The following is an 18588-nucleotide window of genomic DNA, read 5'->3' as shown; positions in this document are numbered from 1 at the left end:
CCTAGGGAAGCAGTAAGAGAAGCAGATACGAGAGAAGGACAGAGAAAAAAAGACAGCGACACAGGCAGATACTACATTCCTCCTGGAGAAGAAGAACGAGAAACAGACGCAGAAGAAGGATAGAGACAGAAAAGACATAGGCAGACACAACATTCCTCCTAGGGAAGCAGAACGATAAAAAGATGCGAGATAAGGATAGAGACAGAAAAGACAGAGAAAGAGGCAGATACTACATTCCTCCTGGGGAAGCAGAAAGAGCAGCAGATGCGAGAGAAGAATAGAGATAGAAAAGACAGGGACAGAGGCAGACACTACGTTCCTCCTGGGAAGCAGAATGAGAAGCAGGTGCAAGAGAAGGATAGAGACAGAAGAGACATAGACAGAGGCAGACACTACATTCCTCCAGGGGAAGCATAAAGAAAATCAGATGCCAGAGAAGGATGGAGACAGAAAAGACAGAGACAGACACTACATTCCTCCTGGAGAAGCAGAAAGAGAAGACAACGCGAGAGATGGATGGAGAAGAAAAGACAGAGGCAGACACTACATTCCTCTTCGGGAAGCAGAAAGAGAATAAGATGCGAGAGAAGGAAAGAGACAGGAAATACAGAGAAAGAGGCAGATACTACATTTCTCCTGGGGAAGCAGAAAGAGAAGCAGCCGTGAGAGACGGATAGAGACAGAAAAGACAGAGACAGGGGCAGACACTACATTCGTCCTGGGGAAACAGAAAGAGAAGTAGACGCAGGGGAAGGATAGAGACAGAAAAGACAGAGAAAAAGGCAGACACTAAATTCCTACTGGGGAAGCATAAAGAAAAGCAGACGCAAGAGAATGATCGAGACAGAGACGACACCGACAGAGGCAGACACTACATTCCTTCTGCGGAAGCATAAAGATAAGCAGACAGGAGAATAGTACAGAGGCAAAAAAAGAGACAGAGACCAGCTATTACATTCCTCCAGAAGTAGCAGAAAAAAATGCAGATGCCAGAGAAGGATGGAGACAGAAACGACAGAGACAGACACAACATTCCTCCTTGGGAAGCAGAAAGAGAATCAGAAGTGAGCGAAGGATGGAGACAGAAAAGGCAGAGGCAGAGTCAGAAATTACAGCACATTCCTCCTGGGGAAGCAGAAAGAGAAGCAGACGCAAGAGAAGGATAGGGACAGAAAAAACAGAGACAACAAGCAGATATGACATTCCTCCTGGTGAAACAGAAAGGGAAGCAGATGCGAGAGAACACTAGAGACAGAAATGACAGAGGGCAGATAGTACATTCCTCCTGGGTAAGCAGAAAGAGAAGCAAACGAGAAAGAAGGATAGAGACAGAAAAGACAGAGACATAGGCAGATACTACATTCCTACTGGGGAAGCAGAAAGAGAAGCAGAGGTGAGAGAAGGACAGAGACAGAAAAGACAGAGACAAAGGCAGATACTACATTCTTGATATGATATGATATGATATGGCATTTGTAACGCGCCTATACACAAGTGTTTCAAGGCGCGACGAGGCAGGGAGGAGGGAACAGGGGGAAGACAGACAACGATCCTACTAGGCCAGGTGTCATTCAGATCGCGCAAGTGCAGGGGTAGGTGGAAGGGAAAAAGTGCAAGGGGAAGGGGAGAGGGGGAAGTGCTGAACAGGGTAAGTAGAATAAAAAATAAATAATAAATAGGGCCAGCTGGTGGCAAGTGCAAGGTAAGTGCAGACAAGTGCTGGGAGGGGGGGCTGTAAGGGATGCAGAGACAGTCCCGCAGTGCTGGGGTTGCCAGGGAGGCAGTGCAAGTGGAGAGTGGCTGGGCCAAGGACCGAGGTCGGTGAGAGTGGCCCAGGTGCAGGTTCAGTGCAGTTTCAGTGAAGAATTAGCAGGGGAGAGGGAGAGAGAAACCAGAAGCAAAGAGGAAGGTTTTGAGGTGCTTCCGGAACCGAAGATGGTTCTCCTCAAGTTTCAGGGAGGCAGGAAGGCTGTTCCAGATGGAGGCCCCTGCCGCAGAGCGAGATCTACCCCCAGCTCGTTGCTTCGAGAAGCGGCTGACCCTGAGGGAGTTGGAGACAGATGAGGGAAGGGCTCGGGAAGGAAGATATTTAGGAAGAGAGAGTTGAAGGTATATAGGCCCCAGGCCCCAGAAGGCCTTGTGGACAATGCAGAGGGTTTTGAACTTAATCCTCGCAGCCACAGGGAGCCAGTGTAGAGATTTCAGTCCTGGAGAGATACGGTCCCTGGGCTTGAGGCCAAGGACAAGTCTCGCAGTCCTGTTCTGGATGAGTTGCAGAGGGCGGAGAGTAGAGGCAGGCAGATTAAGATAGAGGCTGTTACAGTAGTCCAGCTTCGAGAGAACCAGGGCTCTGGAGACCGTGAGCTTCTGGGGGAAGGAGAGGAAGGGAAGAATACCTCTGAGGAGGTGCAGCTGGTAGTGAGACTTCTTAGAGACGTCAGTAATATGAGGAGAGAAGGAGAGTGTGGAGTCGAAGATGACCCCGAGGTTTTTTGCCTTGCCAGAGGAGCAGGAAGCGGGCCAAGCGAGGCTGGCAAGAGCGCTGCAGGGAAGGAGGGAGTGGGTGTGCCGATGAGTAGAATCTCAGTCTTACTGGCATTAAGGCAGAGGTCATTGGAGGCACACCATTCCTGGATAGCAGACAGACAGTCGGAGATGAGGGAAGGAGAGGAGGAGGCCGAGGGTAGCCTGAAAATGAGCTGGGTATCATCTGCATAGCACTGAAAGTTAGGGCAGAGAGTGGTGATGCGGTGGGCAAGGAGTGCCAGATACTGGTTGAACAGCCAGGGAGAGAGATTAGATCCCTGGGGGACACCACAGGTAGAGAAGAAGATGTCAGAGAGGAAGGACCCCAGTTGGACCTGGGAGGGTCGGTTGGAAAGGAAAGAGGTCAGCCACGCCAGAGCCTGACCAGTGATACCCAGGTTATCACGGAGACGGTTGAGCAGGATGGCATGGTTGACAGTGTCAAAGGCAGAAGAGAGATCGAGCAGAATGAGAACACACGGAGTGTTGGAGTCGAGGTTTGAGAGCAGGTCCTCACGGATGTTCAGGAGAGCAGTTTCCATGCTTCTGGCAGCTCTGAAGCCAGATTGATGGTCATGAAGACTACCAACAGATTCAGCATGGAGGTTGAACTGGGAGATGGCCAGTTTCTCCAGGAGCTTGCCCAGGAAGGGAGTGATGGAGATTGGGCGATAGTTAGCTGGGCAGGCGGGGTCGGAAGAGGGTTTCTTAAGAAGAGGATGCACAAGGGAGTGCTTAAGGGGGGATGGGAAGACTCCAGAGGCGAAGGAGTGGTTGCAAAAATCAGCCAGGGCAGGAGCCAGGGAGTCGATGTGGTCCTTGATAGTTTTGGAGGAGCAGGGGTAAACCTGTTTAGACGAGACTTTCATAGATCGGACTTGTCTGGAAACCTCGTCAGCAGAAAAAAGGGGAAAGGCAGAGAAGGAGGGAGGAGGGGTGGCTGCAGAAGGGCCAGAGGGAGAGCCAGGAAGAGATGGAGGGAGGTGAGAGGAGGAGAGTGTGGACAGGATGTCCTGAGTTTTAGAGACAAAGTGAGAGGCCAGTGCAGTGCAGAGGGCCTGGGAGGGGACAGGAGAGGTAGAGACTGCAGCAGGGTTGGCAAGCTCCTTGCAGATTTTGAAGAGTTCGGCCGAGTTGTTAGATGCAGCAGAGATGCGGGCTTGGATAAGGGCTCTCTTCTTGGTGAGAACGGAGAGACGGTATTGCCTTTGGAGCAGGCGGCAGGCCAGTTTGTCAGAGGATGTACATGAAGCACGCCATTTCCTCTCTGCCACCCTGCACTTGCGTTTTAGGGTGACGAGATCCGAGTCATACCAGGAGTTGCATTTGGCTTTAGGCTTCAGGCGGATTCTCATGACAGGGGCAAGGATATCAAGACTATCAGATATAGCAGAGTGGAGTGTGGAGAGGGCTGTGTCAGGGTGGGAGTCAGCCGAAAGGGGAGGGGGGGGGCAAGAAGGTGGCAGCGAAAGCCTCAATTGACACGCGCTTCATGGGTCGGATGACCGAGAAGGCGGTTGGCAGAGATGAGGGTGGCTTTGCCTGTGGGGTAGGGAGGGTGAGGTGGGAGGATAGGAGAAAGTGATCACTCCAGGAGAGAGGAGTGGAGAGAGGTACGGAGAGGGGAAGGTCAGAAGAGATCAGAGCATCAAGAGTGTGCCCTGCAGAATGGGTAGGCCCAGACGGGAGAATAGAGAGTGGGAGAGAGTCGCAGAGGTCACGAAAGAGTCCAGAGGGGGGGACAGGAGGCATCCAGGTGGATGTTGAAGTCACCAAGGAAGAGGAGTTGAGTGGTTGAGGCCAGGAGTGAGGAGGAGAGGTCAGCCCACTCAGAGAGGAAGGACGAAATTTGACCAGGTGGCCGATAGATAGTAGCCACTGTAAGGGAATGGCTAGGAGAGAGAGAGAGTCGGCAGACAAGACACTCAAAAGAGACGTAGGTCTGCGTAGGAGTGACAGTGGCAGGAATCCACTCAGGGAAGATAAGGGCCACACCCCCCTGCACGGTTGGGCCTAGGCACGGAGAGGATCTTGTAACCGTCAGGTAGGAGTGTGTCAAAGCTGGTGACAGAGCTGGCCGTGAACCATGTCTCAGTGAGACCGAGGACATCCAGGTCCTGTTCCTCAAGAAGGTGACAGATATCAGAGGAATGTTTGATTGCAGAGCGAGAGTTAAGAGTGGCAATGTGGAGAAGGTTGCCATCCTTGAAGGACTTCCAGGGAGGGGTACAGATCAGAGGTACGCCCTGCGGAGGTGTAGAAGAAGGAGGTGAGGAAGGAGCAAGAGAGGGGGCAGGGAGGGGGGGTAGAGGCAAGGTAGCCGAAGACAGGGGGGGGACAGCAGGGGAGGAAAGGAAGTTGATGAGGCGTGGGAAGCATCTATCAAAGAAGTGAAGGTTGGCCTGAGGGCCTTGGACCAAGACGGTCCCATTAGCGTAGACATTAAGGATGGCCTTATAGGAGCGGAAGGAGGCCAAGAGGACATCCCAGCGGGTGCCACCATTAATGGGAGAAGAGGAGAAAGGAGAGAGCACAGAGACCATATGAAGGGTCCATAGGTCAGGCGAAGGTACAAAAAAGAGGATGTCAGTAAGAGTTTCCTTGGAGCAGGCATTAGTGTAGGTGTCAGCGATAGGGAGGCCTGGGTTGGAGAACAGGATGTCCTTTTTAAACTTTTTCCTACCAGATTTAGTGAGGAGAGCAGGATAGTCAATAGAGAAGCAGTTAGAGAAGATAGGCGAGATAGAGAGCACCATGGAGTAGGAGGCAGTGGGGGGGGGGGCAGACAATATGAAAGCACTAGGACAGTGAGCGGCAAGGCCAAGTTGACCACGCGTATTATTCTTACTGGGGAAGCAGAAAGAGTAGCAGATGCGAGAGAAGGATAGAGATAGAAAAGACAGAGACAGAGGCAGATACTACATTCCTCCTGGGGAAGCAGAAAGAGAAGCAGACGTGAGAGAAGGATAGAGACAGAAGAGACAGAGACAGAGGGCAGACACTACATTCCTTCTGGGGAAGCAGAAAGAGAAGCAGACGTGAGAGAAGTAGAGAGACAGAAAAGATAGACAGAGGCAGACTCTCCATTCCTCCTGGGGAAGCAGAAAGAGAAGCAGCCGCATGAGAAGGCGAGAGACAGAAAAAACAGGGACAGAGGCAGACACTACATTCCTCCTGGGGAAGCAGAAAGATTATCAGACTGGAGAGAGAGAAGGATAGAGCCAGAAAAGACAGAGACAGAGGCAGACACTACATTCCTCTGGGGGATGAAGAAAGAGAAGCAGACACAAGAGAAGGACAGAGACAGAAAAGACAGAGAAAGAGGCATATACTACATTCCTCCTGGGGAAGCAGAAAGAGAAGCAGATGCAAAAGAAGGATTGAGACAGAAAAGACAGAGACAGAGGCAGATCCCGCATTCCTCCTCAGGAAGCAGAAAGAGAAGCAGACACGGGCGAAGGATAGAGACAGAAAAGACAGAGAGAGGCAGACTCTACATTCCTCCAGGTGAAGCAGAAAGAGAAGCAGATACGAGAGAAGGAGAGAGACCAAAAAGACAGAGACACAGGCAGATACTACATTTCTCCTGGGGAAGAAGAATGAAAAGCAGACATAAGAGAAGGATAGAGACACAAATGGCAGAGACAGAGGCAGACACTACATTCCTCCTGGGGAAGAAGAAAGAGAAGCAGAGGCTAGAGAAGGACAGAGACAGAAAAGACAAAGACAGAGGCAGATACTACATTCCTACATGGGAAGCAGAAAGAGAAGAAGACACGAGAGAAGGATATAGACATAAAAGACAGAGACACAGGCATTTAGTACATTCCTCCTGGAGAAGAAGAACAGGAAGCAGACGCAGAAGAAGGATAGAGACAGAAAAGACATAGGCAGACACTACATTCCTCCTAGGGAAGAAGAAAGAGAAGCAGAGGCTAGAGAAGGACAGAGACAGAAAAGGCAGAGACAGAAGCAGACACTACATTCCTCCTAGGGAAGCAGTAAGAGAAGTAGATACGAGAGAAGGACAGAGACAAAAAGACAGAGACACAGGCAGATACTACATTCCTCCTAGAGAAGAAGAACGAGAAGCAGACGCAGAAGAAGGATAGAGACAGAAAAGACATAGGCAGACACTACATTCCTCCTAGGGAAGCAGAACGATAAAAAGATGCGAGATAAGGATAGAGACAGAAAAGACAGAGAAAGAGACAGATACTACCTTCCGCCTGGGGAAGCAGAAAGAGCAGCAGATGCGAGAGAAAAAAAGAGATAGAAAAGACAGGGACAGAGGCAGACACTATGTTCCTCCTGGGAAGCAGAATGAGAAGCAGGTGCAAGAGAAGGATAGAGACAGAAGAGACAGAGACAGAGGCAGACACTACATTCCTCCTGGTGAAGCAGAAAGAAAATCAGATGCCAGAGAAGGATGGGAACAGAAAATACAGAGACAGAGACAGACACTACATTCCTCCTGGAGAAGCAGAAAGAGAAGCAGATGCGAGAGATGAATAGAGATAGAAAAGACAGGGACAGAGGCAGACAGTACGTTCCTCCTGGGAAGCAGAATGAGAAGCAGGTGCAAGAGAAGGATAGAGACAGAAGAGACAGAGGCAGATGCTACATTCCTCCTGGGGAAGCAGAAAGAGAAGCAGGTGCGAGAGAAGGATCGAGACAGAAAAGACAGATACAGAGGCAGACAGTACATTCCTCCTGGGGAAGCAGAAAGAGAAGCAGATGTGAGAGAAGGATAGAGACAGAAGAGACAGAGACAGAGACAGACACTACATTCCTCCTGGAGAAGCAGAAAGAGAAGCAATCGCGAGAGAAGGATGGAGACAGAAAAGACAGAGGCAGACACTACATTCCTCTTGGGGAAGCAGAAAGAGAATAAGATGCGAGAGAAGGAAAGAGACAGAAAATACAGAGAAAGAGGCAAATACTACATTTCTCCTGGGGAAGCAGAAAGAGAAGCAGCCGTGAGAGATGGATAGAGACAGAAAAGACAGAAACAGAGGCAGACACTACATTCGTCCTGGGGAAACAGAAAGAGAAGTAGATGCAGGAGAAGGATAGAGACAGAAAAGACAGAGAAAAAGGCAGACACTACATTCCAACTGGGGAAGCAGAAAGAAAAGCAGAAGTGAGAGAAGGAAGGAGACAGAAAAGGCAGAGGCAGACATTACAGCACATTCCTCCTGGGGAAGCAGAAAGAGAAGCAGACGCAAGAGAAGGATAGGGACAGAAAAGACAGAGACAACAAGCAAATATTACATTCCTCCTGGTGAAGCAGAAAGAGAAGCATATGCGAGAGAATGCTAGAGATAGAAATGACAGAGGGCAGATAGTACATTCCTTCTGGGTAAGCAGAAAGAGAAGCAGACGTGAGAGAAGGACATAGACAGAAAAGACAGAGACATAGGCAGATACTACATTCCTCCTGGGGAAGAAGAAAGAGAAGCAGAGGCTAGAGAAGGACAGAGACAGAAAAGGCAGAGACAGAGGCAGATACTATATTCCTACTGGGGAAGTAGAAAGAGAAGCAGAGGCGAGAGAAGGACAGAGACAGAAAAGACAGAGACAAAGGCAGATACTACATTCTTACTGGGGAAGCAGAAAGAGTAGCAGATGCGAGAGAAGGATAGAGCTAGAAAAGACAGAGACAGAGGCAGATACTACATTCCCCCTGGGGAAGCAGAAAGAGAAGCAGACGTGAGAGAAGTAGAGAGACAGAAAAGATAGACAGATGCAGACTCTACATTCCTCCTGGGGAAGCAGAAAGAGAAGCAGCCGCATGAGAAGGAGACAGACAGAAAAAACAGAGACAGAGGCAGCCACTACATTCCTCCTGGGGAAGTAGAAAGATTATCAGATGAGAGAGAGAGAAGGATAGAGCCAGAAAAGACAGAGACAGAGGCAGACACTACATTCCTCCTGGGGATGAAGAAAGAGAAGCAGACACAAGAGAAGGACAGGGACAGAAAAGACAGAGAAAGAGGCATATACTACATTCCTCCTGGGGAAGCAGAAAGAGAAGCAGATGCAAGAGAAGGATTGAGACAAAAAAGACAGAGAGAGAGGCAGACTCTACATTCCTCCTGGTAAAGCAGAAAGAGAAGCAGATTCGAGAGAAGGAGAGAGACCAAAAAGACAGAGACACAGGCAGATACTACATTTCTGCTGGGGAAGAAGAACGAAAAGCAGACACAAGAGAAGGATAGAGACACAAATGGCAGAGACAGACACTACATTCCTACATGGGAAGCAGAAAGAGAAGAAGACACGAGACAAGGATATAGACATAAAAGACAGAGACACAGGCATTTAATACATTCCTCCTGGAGAAGAAGAACAGGAAGCAGATGCAAGAGAAGGATAGAGACAGAAAAGGCAGAGACAGAAGCAGACACTACATTCCTCCTAGGGAAGCAGTAAGAGAAGCAGATACGAGAGAAGGACAGAGAAAAAAAGACAGAGACACAGGCAGATACTACATTCCTCCTGGAGAAGAAGAACGAGAAGCAGACGCAGAAGAAGGATAGAGACAGAAAAGACATAGGCAGACACTACATTCCTCCTAGGGAAGCAGAACGATAAAAAGATGCGAGATAAGGATAGAGACAGAAAAGACAGAGAAAGAGGCAGATACTACATTCCTCCTGGGGAAGCAGAAAGAGCAGCAGATGCGAGACAAGAATAGAGATAGAAAAGACAGGGACAGAGGCAGACACTACGTTCCTCCTGGGAAGCAGAACGAGAAGCAGGTGCAAGAGAAGGATAGAGACAGAAGAGACATAGACAGAGGCAGACACTACATTCCTCCTGGGGAAGCAGAAAGAAAATCAGATGCCAGAGAAGGATGGAGACAGAAAAGGCAGAGACAGAGACAGAGACAGACACTACATTCCTCCTGGAGAAGCAGAAAGAGCAGACAACGCGAGAGATGGATGGAGACAGAAAAGACAGAGGCAGACACTACATTCCTCTTGGGGAAGCAGAAAGAGAATAAGATGCGAGAGAAGGAAAGAGACAAGAAATACAGAGAAAGAGGCAGATACAACATTTCTCCTGGGGAAGCAGAAAGAGAAGCAGCCGTGAGAGACTGATAGAGACAGAAAAGACAGAGACAGGGGCAGACACTACATTCGTCCTGGGGAAACAGAAAGAGAAGTAGACGCAGGGGAAGGATAGAGACAGAAAAGACAGAGAAAAAGGCAGACACTAAATTCCTACTGGGGAAGCAGAAAGAAAAGCAGACGCAAGAGAATGATCGAGACAGAGACGACACCGACAGAGGCAGACACTACATTCCTTCTGCGGAAGCAGAAAGATAAGCAGACAGGAGAATAGTACAGAGGCAAAAAAAGAGACAGAGACCAGCTATTACATTCCTCCAGAAGTAGCAGAAAAAAATGCAGATGCCAGAGAAGGATGGAGACAGAAAAGACAGAGGCAGACACTACCATTCCTCTTGGGGAAGCAGAAAGAGAATAAGATGAGAGAGAAGGAAAGAGACAAGAAATACAGAGAAAGAGGCAGATACTACATTTCTCCTGGGGAAGCAGAAAGAGAAGCAGCCGTGAGAGATGGATAGAGACAGAAAAGACAGAGACAGGGGCAGACACTACATTCGTCCTGGGGAAACAGAAAGAGAAGTAGACGCAGGGGAAGGATAGAGACAGAAAAGACAGAGAAAAAGTCAGACACTAAATTCCTACTGGGGAAGCAGAAAGAAAAGCAGACGCAAGAGAATGATCGAGACAGAGACGACACCGACAGAGGCAGACACTACATTCCTTCTGCGGAAGCAGAAAGATAAGCAGACAGGAGAATAGTACAGAGGCAAAAAAAGAGACAGAGACCAGCTATTACATTCCTCCAGAAGAACCAGAAAAAAATGCAGATGCCAGAGAAGGATGGAGACAGAAACGACAGAGACAGACACAACATTCCTCCTTGGGAAGCAGAAAGAGAAGCAGAAGTGAGAGAAGGATGGAGACAGAAAAGGCAGAGGCAGAGTCAGAAATTACAGCACATTCCTCCTGGGGAAGCAGAAAGAGAAGCAGACGTAAGAGAAGGATAGGGACAGAAAAGACAGAGACAACAAGCAGATATTACATTCCTCCTGGTGAAGCAGAAAGGGAAGCAGATGCGAGAGAACGCTAGAGACAGAAATGACAGAGGACAGATAGTACATTCCTCCTGGCTAAGCAGAAAGAGAAGCAAACGAGAAAGAAGGATAGAGACAGAAAAGACAGAGACATAGGCAGATACTACATTCCTCCTGGGGAAGATGAAATAGAAGCAGAGGCTAAAGAAGGACAGAGACAGAAAAGACAGAGACAGAGGCAGATACTACATTCCTACTGGGGAAGCAGAAAGAGAAGCAGAGGCGAGAAAAGGACAGAGACCAAAAAGACAGAGACACAGGCAGATACTACATTTCTGCTGGGGAAGAAGAACGAAAAGCAGACACAAGAGAAGGATAGAGACACAAATGGCAGAGACAGAGACAGACACTACATTCCTACATGGGAAGCAGAAAGAGAAGAAGACACGAGACAAGGATATAGACATAAAAGACAGAGACACAGGCATTTAATACATTCCTCCTGGAGAAGAAGAACAGGAAGCAGATGCAAGAGAAGGATAGAGACAGAAAAGGCAGAGACAGAAGCAGACACTACATTCCTCCTAGGGAAGCAGTAAGAGAAGCAGATATGAGAGAAGGACAGAGAAAAAAAGACAGAGACACAGGCAGATACTACATTCCTCCTGGAGAAGAAGAACGAGAAGCAGACGCAGAAGAAGGATAGAGACAGAAAAGACATAGGCAGACACTACATTCCTCCTAGGGAAGCAGAACGATAAAAAGATGCGAGATAAGGATAGAGACAGAAAAGACAGAGAAAGAGGCAGATACTACATTCCTCCTGGGGAAGCAGAAAGAGCAGCAGATGCGAGACAAGAATAGAGATAGAAAAGACAGGGACAGAGGCAGACACTACGTTCCTCCTGGGAAGCAGAATGAGAAGCAGGTGCAAGAGAAGGATAGAGACAGAAGAGACATAGACAGAGGCAGACACTACATTCCTCCTGGGGAAGCAGAAAGAAAATCAGATGCCAGAGAAGGATGGAGACAGAAAAGACAGAGACAGAGACAGAGACAGACACTACATTCCTCCTGGAGAAGCAGAAAGAGCAGACAACGCGAGAGATGGATGGAGACAGAAAAGACAGAGGCAGACACTACATTCCTCTTGGGGAAGCAGAAAGAGAATAAGATGCGAGAGAAGGAAAGAGACAAGAAATACAGAGAAAGAGGCAGATACAACATTTCTCCTGGGGAAGCAGAAAGAGAAGCAGCCGTGAGAGACTGATAGAGACAGAAAAGACAGAGACAGGGGCAGACACTACATTCGTCCTGGGGAAACAGAAAGAGAAGTAGGCGCAGGGGAAGGATAGAGACAGAAAAGACAGAGAAAAAGGCAGACACTAAATTCCTACTGGGGAAGCAGAAAGAAAAGCAGACGCAAGAGAATGATCGAGACAGAGACGACACCGACAGAGGCAGACACTACATTCCTTCTGCGGAAGCAGAAAGATAAGCAGACAGGAGAATAGTACAGAGGCAAAAAAAGAGACAGAGACCAGCTATTACATTCCTCCAGAAGTAGCAGAAAAAAATGCAGATGCCAGAGAAGGATGGAGACAGAAACGACAGAGACAGACACAACATTCCTCCTTGGGAAGCAGAAAGAGAATCAGAAGTGAATGAAGGATGGAGACAGAAAAGGCAGAGGCAGAGTCAGAAATTACAGCACATTCCTCCTGGGGAAGCAGAAAGAGAAGCAGACGCAAGAGAAGGATAGGGACAGAAAAGACAGAGACAACAAGCAGATATTACATTCCTCCTGGTGAAGCAGAAAGAGAAGCAGATGCAAGAGAATGCTAGAGACAGAAATGACAGAGGGCAGATAGTACATTCCTCCTGGGTAAGCAGAAAGAGAAGCAAACGAGAAAGAAGGACAGAGACAGAAAAGACAGAGACATAGGCAGATACTACATTCCTCCTGGGGAAGAAGAAAGAGAAACAGAGGCTAGAGAAGGACAGAGACAGAAAAGACAGAGACAGAGGCAGATACTACATTCCTACTGGGGAAGCAGAAAGAGAAGCAGAGGTGAGAGAAGGACAGAGACAGAAAAGACAGAGACAAAGGCAGATACTACATTCTTACTGGGGAAGCAGAAAGAGTAGCAGATGCGAGAGAAGGATAGAGATAGAAAAAACAGAGACAGAGGCAGATACTACATTCCTCCTGGGGAAGCAGAAAGAGAAGCAGACGTGAGAGAAGGATAGAGACAGAAGAGACAGAGGGCAGACACTACATTCCTTCTGGGGAAGCAGAAAGAGAACCAGACGTGAGAGAAGTAGAGAGACAGAAAAGATAGACAGAGACAGACTCTCCATTCCTCCTGGGGAAGCAGAAAGAGAAGCAGCCGCATGAGAAGGAGAGAGACAGAAAAAACAGGGACAGAGGCAGACACTACATTCCTCCTGGGGAAGCAGAAAGATTATCAGACTCGAGAGAGAGAAGGATAGAGAAAGAAAAGACAGAGACAGAGGCAGACACTACATTCCTCCAGGGGATGAAGAAAGAGAAGCAGACACAAGAGAAGGACAGAGACAGAAAAGACAGAGAAAGAGGCATATACTACATTCCTCCTGGGGAAGCAGAAAGAGAAGCAGATGCAAGAGAAGGATTGAGACAGAAAAGACAGAGACAGAGGCAGATCCCGCATTCCTCCTCAGGAAGCAGAAAGAGAGGCAGACATGGGAGAAGGATAGAGACAGAAAAGACAGAGAGAGAGGCAGACTCTACATTCCTCCTGGTGAAGCAGAAAGAGAAGCAGATACGAGAGAAGGAGAGAGACCAAAAAGACAGAGACACAGGCAGATACTACATTTCTCCTGGGGAAGAAGAATGAAAAGCAGACACAAGAGAAGGATAGAGACACAAATGGCAGAGACAGAGGCAGACACTACATTCCTCCTGGGGAAGAAGAAAGAGAAGCAGAGGCTAGAGAAGGACAGAGACAGAAAAGACAGAGACAGAGGAAGATACTACATTCCTACATGGGAAGCAGAAAGAGAAGAAGACACGAGAGAAGGATATAGACATAAAAGACAGAGACACAGGCATTTAGTACATTCCTCCTGGAGAAGAAGAACAGGAAGCAGACGCAAGAGAAGGATAGAGACAGAAAAGGCAGAGACAGAAGCAGACACTACATTCCTCCTAGGGAAGCAGTAAGAGAAGCAGATACGAGAGAAGGACAGAGACAAAAAGACAGAGACACAGGCAGATACTACATTCCTCCTAGAGAAGAAGAACGAGAAGCAGATGCAGAAGAAGGATAGAGACAGAAAAGACATAGGCAGACACTACATTCCTCCTAGGGAAGCAGAACAATAAAAAGATGCGAGATAAGGAAAGAGACAGAAAAGACAGAGAAAGAGACAGATACTACCTTCCTCCTGGGGAAGCAGAAAGAGCAGCAGATGCGAGAGAAGAAAAGAGATAGAAAAGACAGGGACAGAGGCAGACACTATGTTCCTCCTGGGAAGCAGAATGAGAAGCAGGAGCAAGAGAAGGATAGAGACAGAAGAGACAGAGGCAGATGCTACATTCCTCCTGGGGAAGCAGAAAGAGAAGCAGGTGCGAGAGAAGGATCGAGACAGAAAAGACAGAGACAGAGGCAGACAGTACATTCCTCCTGGGGAAGCAGAAAGAGAAGCAGATGTGAGAGAAGGATAGAGACAGAGACAGAGGCAGACACTACATTCCTCCTGGAGAAGCAGAAAGAGAAGCAATCGTGAGAGAAGGATGTAGACAGAAAAGACAGAGGTAGACACTACATTCCTCTTGGGGAAGCAGAAAGAGAATAAGATGCGAGAGAAGGAAAGAGACAGAAAATACAGAGAAAGAGGCATATACTACATTTCTCCTGGGGAAGCAGAAAGAGAAGCAGCCGTGAGAGACGGATAGAGACAGAAAAGACAGAAACAGAGGCAGACACTACATTCGTCCTGGGGAAACAGAAAGAGAAGTAGACGCAGGAGAAGGATAGAGACAGAAAAGACAGAGAAAAAGGCAGACACTACATTCCTACTGGGGAAGCAGAAAGAAAAGCAGATGCAAGAGAATGATCGAGACAGAGATGACAGCGACAGAGGCAGACACTACATTCCTCCTGTGGAAGCAGAAAGATAAGCAGACAGGAGAGAAGTACAAAGGCAAAAAAAGAGACAGAGACCAGATATTACATTCCTCCTGAAGAAGCAGAAAGAAATGCAGATGCTAGAGAAAGATGGAGACAGAAACGACAGAGACAGACACAATATTCCTCCTGGGGAAGCAGAAAGAGAATCAGAAGTGAGAGAAGGATGGAGGCAGAAAAGGCAGAGGCAGACATTACAGCACATTCCTCCTGGTGAAGCAGAAAGAGAAGCAGATGCGAGAGAAGGATAGGGACAGAAAAGACAGAGGGCAGATAGTACATTCCTCCTGGGTAAGCAGAAAGAGAAGCAAACGAGAAGGAAGGACAGAGACAGAAAAGACAGAGAGAGAGGCAGATACTACATTCCTCCTGGGGAAGAAGAAAGAGAAGCAGAGACTAGAGAAGGACAGAGACAGAAAAGAGAGAGACAGAGGCAGATACTATATTCCTACTGGGGAAGTAGAAAGAGAAGCAGAGGCGAAAGAAGGACAGAGACAGAAAAGACAGAGACAAAGGCAGATACTACATTCTTTCTGGGTAAGCAGAAAGAGTATCAGATGCGAGAGAAGGATAGAGCTACAAAAGACAGAGACAGAGGCAGATACTACATTCCCCCTGGGGAAGTAGAAAGAGAAGCAGACGTGAGAGAAGGCTAGAGACAGAAGAGACAGAGACAGAGGGCAGACACTACATTCCTTCTGGGGAAGCAGAAAGAGAAGCAGACGTGAGAGAAGTAGAGAGACAGAAAAGATAGACAGATGCAGACTCTACATTCCTCCTGGGGAAGCAGAAAGAGAAGCAGCCGCATGAGAAGGAGACAGACAGAAAAAACAGAGACAGAGGCAGACACTACATTCCTCCTGGGGAAGCAGAAAGATTATCAGACGAGAGAGAGAGAGAAGGATAGAGCCAGAAAAGACAGAGACAGAGGCAGACACTACATTCCTCCTGGGGATGAAGAAAGAGAAGCAGACACAAGAGAAGGATTGAGACAAAAAAGACAGAGAGAGAGGCAGACTCTACATTCCTCCTGGTAAAGTAGAAAGAGAAGCAGATTCGAGAGAAGGAGAGAGACCAAAAAGACAGAGACACAGGCAGATACTACATTTCTCCTGTGGAAGAAGAACGAAAAGCAGACACAAGAGAAGGATAGAGACACAAATGGCAGAGACAGAGACAGACACTACATTCCTACACGGGAAGCAGAAAGAGAAGCAGCCGCATGAGAAGGAGACAGACAGAAAAAACAGAGGCAGCCACTACATTCCTCCTGGGGAAGTAGAAAGATTATCAGATGAGAGAGAGAGAAGGATAGAGCCAGAAAAGACAGAGACAGAGGCAGACACTACATTCCTCCTGGGGATGAAGAAAGAGAAGCAGACACAAGAGAAGGATAGGGACAGAAAAGACAGAGACAACAAGCAGATATTACATTCCTCCTGGTGAAGCAGAAAGGGAAGCAGATGCGAGAGAACGCTAGAGACAGAAATGACAGAGGACAGATAGTACATTCCTCCTGGCTAAGCAGAAAGAGAAGCAAACGAGAAAGAAGGATAGAGACAGAAAAGACAGAGACATAGGCAGATACTACATTCCTCCTGGGGAAGATGAAATAGAAGCAGAGGCTAAAGAAGGACAGAGACAGAAAAGACAGAGACAGAGGCAGATACTACATTCCTACTGGGGAAGCAGAAAGAGAAGCAGAGGCGAGAAAAGGACAGAGACCAAAAAGACAGAGACACAGGCAGATACTACATTTCTGCTGGGGAAGAAGAACGAAAAGCAGACACAAGAGAAGGATAGAGACACAAATGGCAGAGACAGAGACAGACACTACATTCCTACATGGGAAGCAGAAAGAGAAGAAGACACGAGACAAGGATATAGACATAAAAGACAGAGACACAGGCATTTAATACATTCCTCCTGGAGAAGAAGAACAGGAAGCAGATGCAAGAGAAGGATAGAGAAAGAAAAGGCAGAGACAGAAGCAGACACTACATTCCTCCTAGGGAAGCAGTAAGAGAAGCAGATACGAGAGAAGGACAGAGAAAAAAAGACAGAGACACAGGCAGATACTACATTCCTCCTGGAGAAGAAGAACGAGAAGCAGACGCAGAAGAAGGATAGAGACAGAAAAGACATAGGCAGACACTACATTCCTCCTAGGGAAGCAGAACGATAAAAAGATGCGAGATAAGGATAGAGACAGAAAAGACAGAGAAAGAGGCAGATACTACATTCCTCCTGGGGAAGCAGAAAGAGCAGCAGATGCGAGACAAGAATAGAGATAGAAAAGACAGGGACAGAGGCAGACACTACGTTCCTCCTGGGAAGCAGAATGAGAAGCAGGTGCAAGAGAAGGATAGAGACAGAAGAGACATAGACAGAGGCAGACACTACATTCCTCCTGGGGAAGCAGAAAGAAAATCAGATGCCAGAGAAGGATGGAGACAGAAAAGACAGAGACAGAGACAGAGACAGACACTACATTCCTCCTGGAGAAGCAGAAAGAGCAGACAACGCGAGAGATGGATGGAGACAGAAAAGACAGAGGCAGACACTACATTCCTCTTGGGGAAGCAGAAAGAGAATAAGATGCGAGAGAAGGAAAGAGACAAGAAATACAGAGAAAGAGGCAGATACAACATTTCTCCTGGGGAAGCAGAAAGAGAAGCAGCCGTGAGAGACTGATAGAGACAGAAAAGACAGAGACAGGGGCAGACACTACATTCGTCCTGGGGAAACAGAAAGAGAAGTAGGCGCAGGGGAAGGATAGAGACAGAAAAGACAGAGAAAAAGGCAGACACTAAATTCCTACTGGGGAAGCAGAAAGAAAAGCAGACGCAAGAGAATGATCGAGACAGAGACGACACCGACAGAGGCAGACACTACATTCCTTCTGCGGAAGCAGAAAGATAAGCAGACAGGAGAATAGTACAGAGGCAAAAAAAGAGACAGAGACCAGCTATTACATTCCTCCAGAAGTAGCAGAAAAAAATGCAGATGCCAGAGAAGGATGGAGACAGAAACGACAGAGACAGACACAACATTCCTCCTTGGGAAGCAGAAAGAGAATCAGAAGTGAATGAAGGATGGAGACAGAAAAGGCAGAGGCAGAGTCAGAAATTACAGCACATTCCTCCTGGGGAAGCAGAAAGAGAAGCAGACGCAAGAGAAGGATAGGGACAGAAAAGACAGAGACAACAAGCAGATATTACATTCCTCCTGGTGAAGCAGAAAGAGAAGCAGATGCAAGAGAATGCTAGAGACAGAAATGACAGAGGGCAGATAGTACATTCCTCCTGGGTAAGCAGAAAGAGAAGCAAACGAGAAAGAAGGACAGAGACAGAAAAGACAGAGACATAGGCAGATACTACATTCCTCCTGGGGAAGAAGAAAGAGAAACAGAGGCTAGAGAAGGACAGAGACAGAAAAGACAGAGACAGAGGCAGATACTACATTCCTACTGGGGAAGCAGAAAGAGAAGCAGAGGTGAGAGAAGGACAGAGACAGAAAAGACAGAGACAAAGGCAGATACTACATTCTTACTGGGGAAGCAGAAAGAGTAGCAGATGCGAGAGAAGGATAGAGATAGAAAAAACAGAGACAGAGGCAGATACTACATTCCTCCTGGGGAAGCAGAAAGAGAAGCAGACGTGAGAGAAGGATAGAGACAGAAGAGACAGAGGGCAGACACTACATTCCTTCTGGGGAAGCAGAAAGAGAACCAGACGTGAGAGAAGTAGAGAGACAGAAAAGATAGACAGAGGCAGACTC

This window comes from Ambystoma mexicanum, chromosome 4p, assembly GCF_040938575.1.
Source record: "Ambystoma mexicanum isolate Mex_15411 chromosome 4p, UKY_AmexF1_1, whole genome shotgun sequence".
Taxonomy (NCBI): Eukaryota; Metazoa; Chordata; class Amphibia; order Caudata; family Ambystomatidae; genus Ambystoma; species Ambystoma mexicanum.
This window is presented reverse-complemented; position numbering follows the sequence as displayed.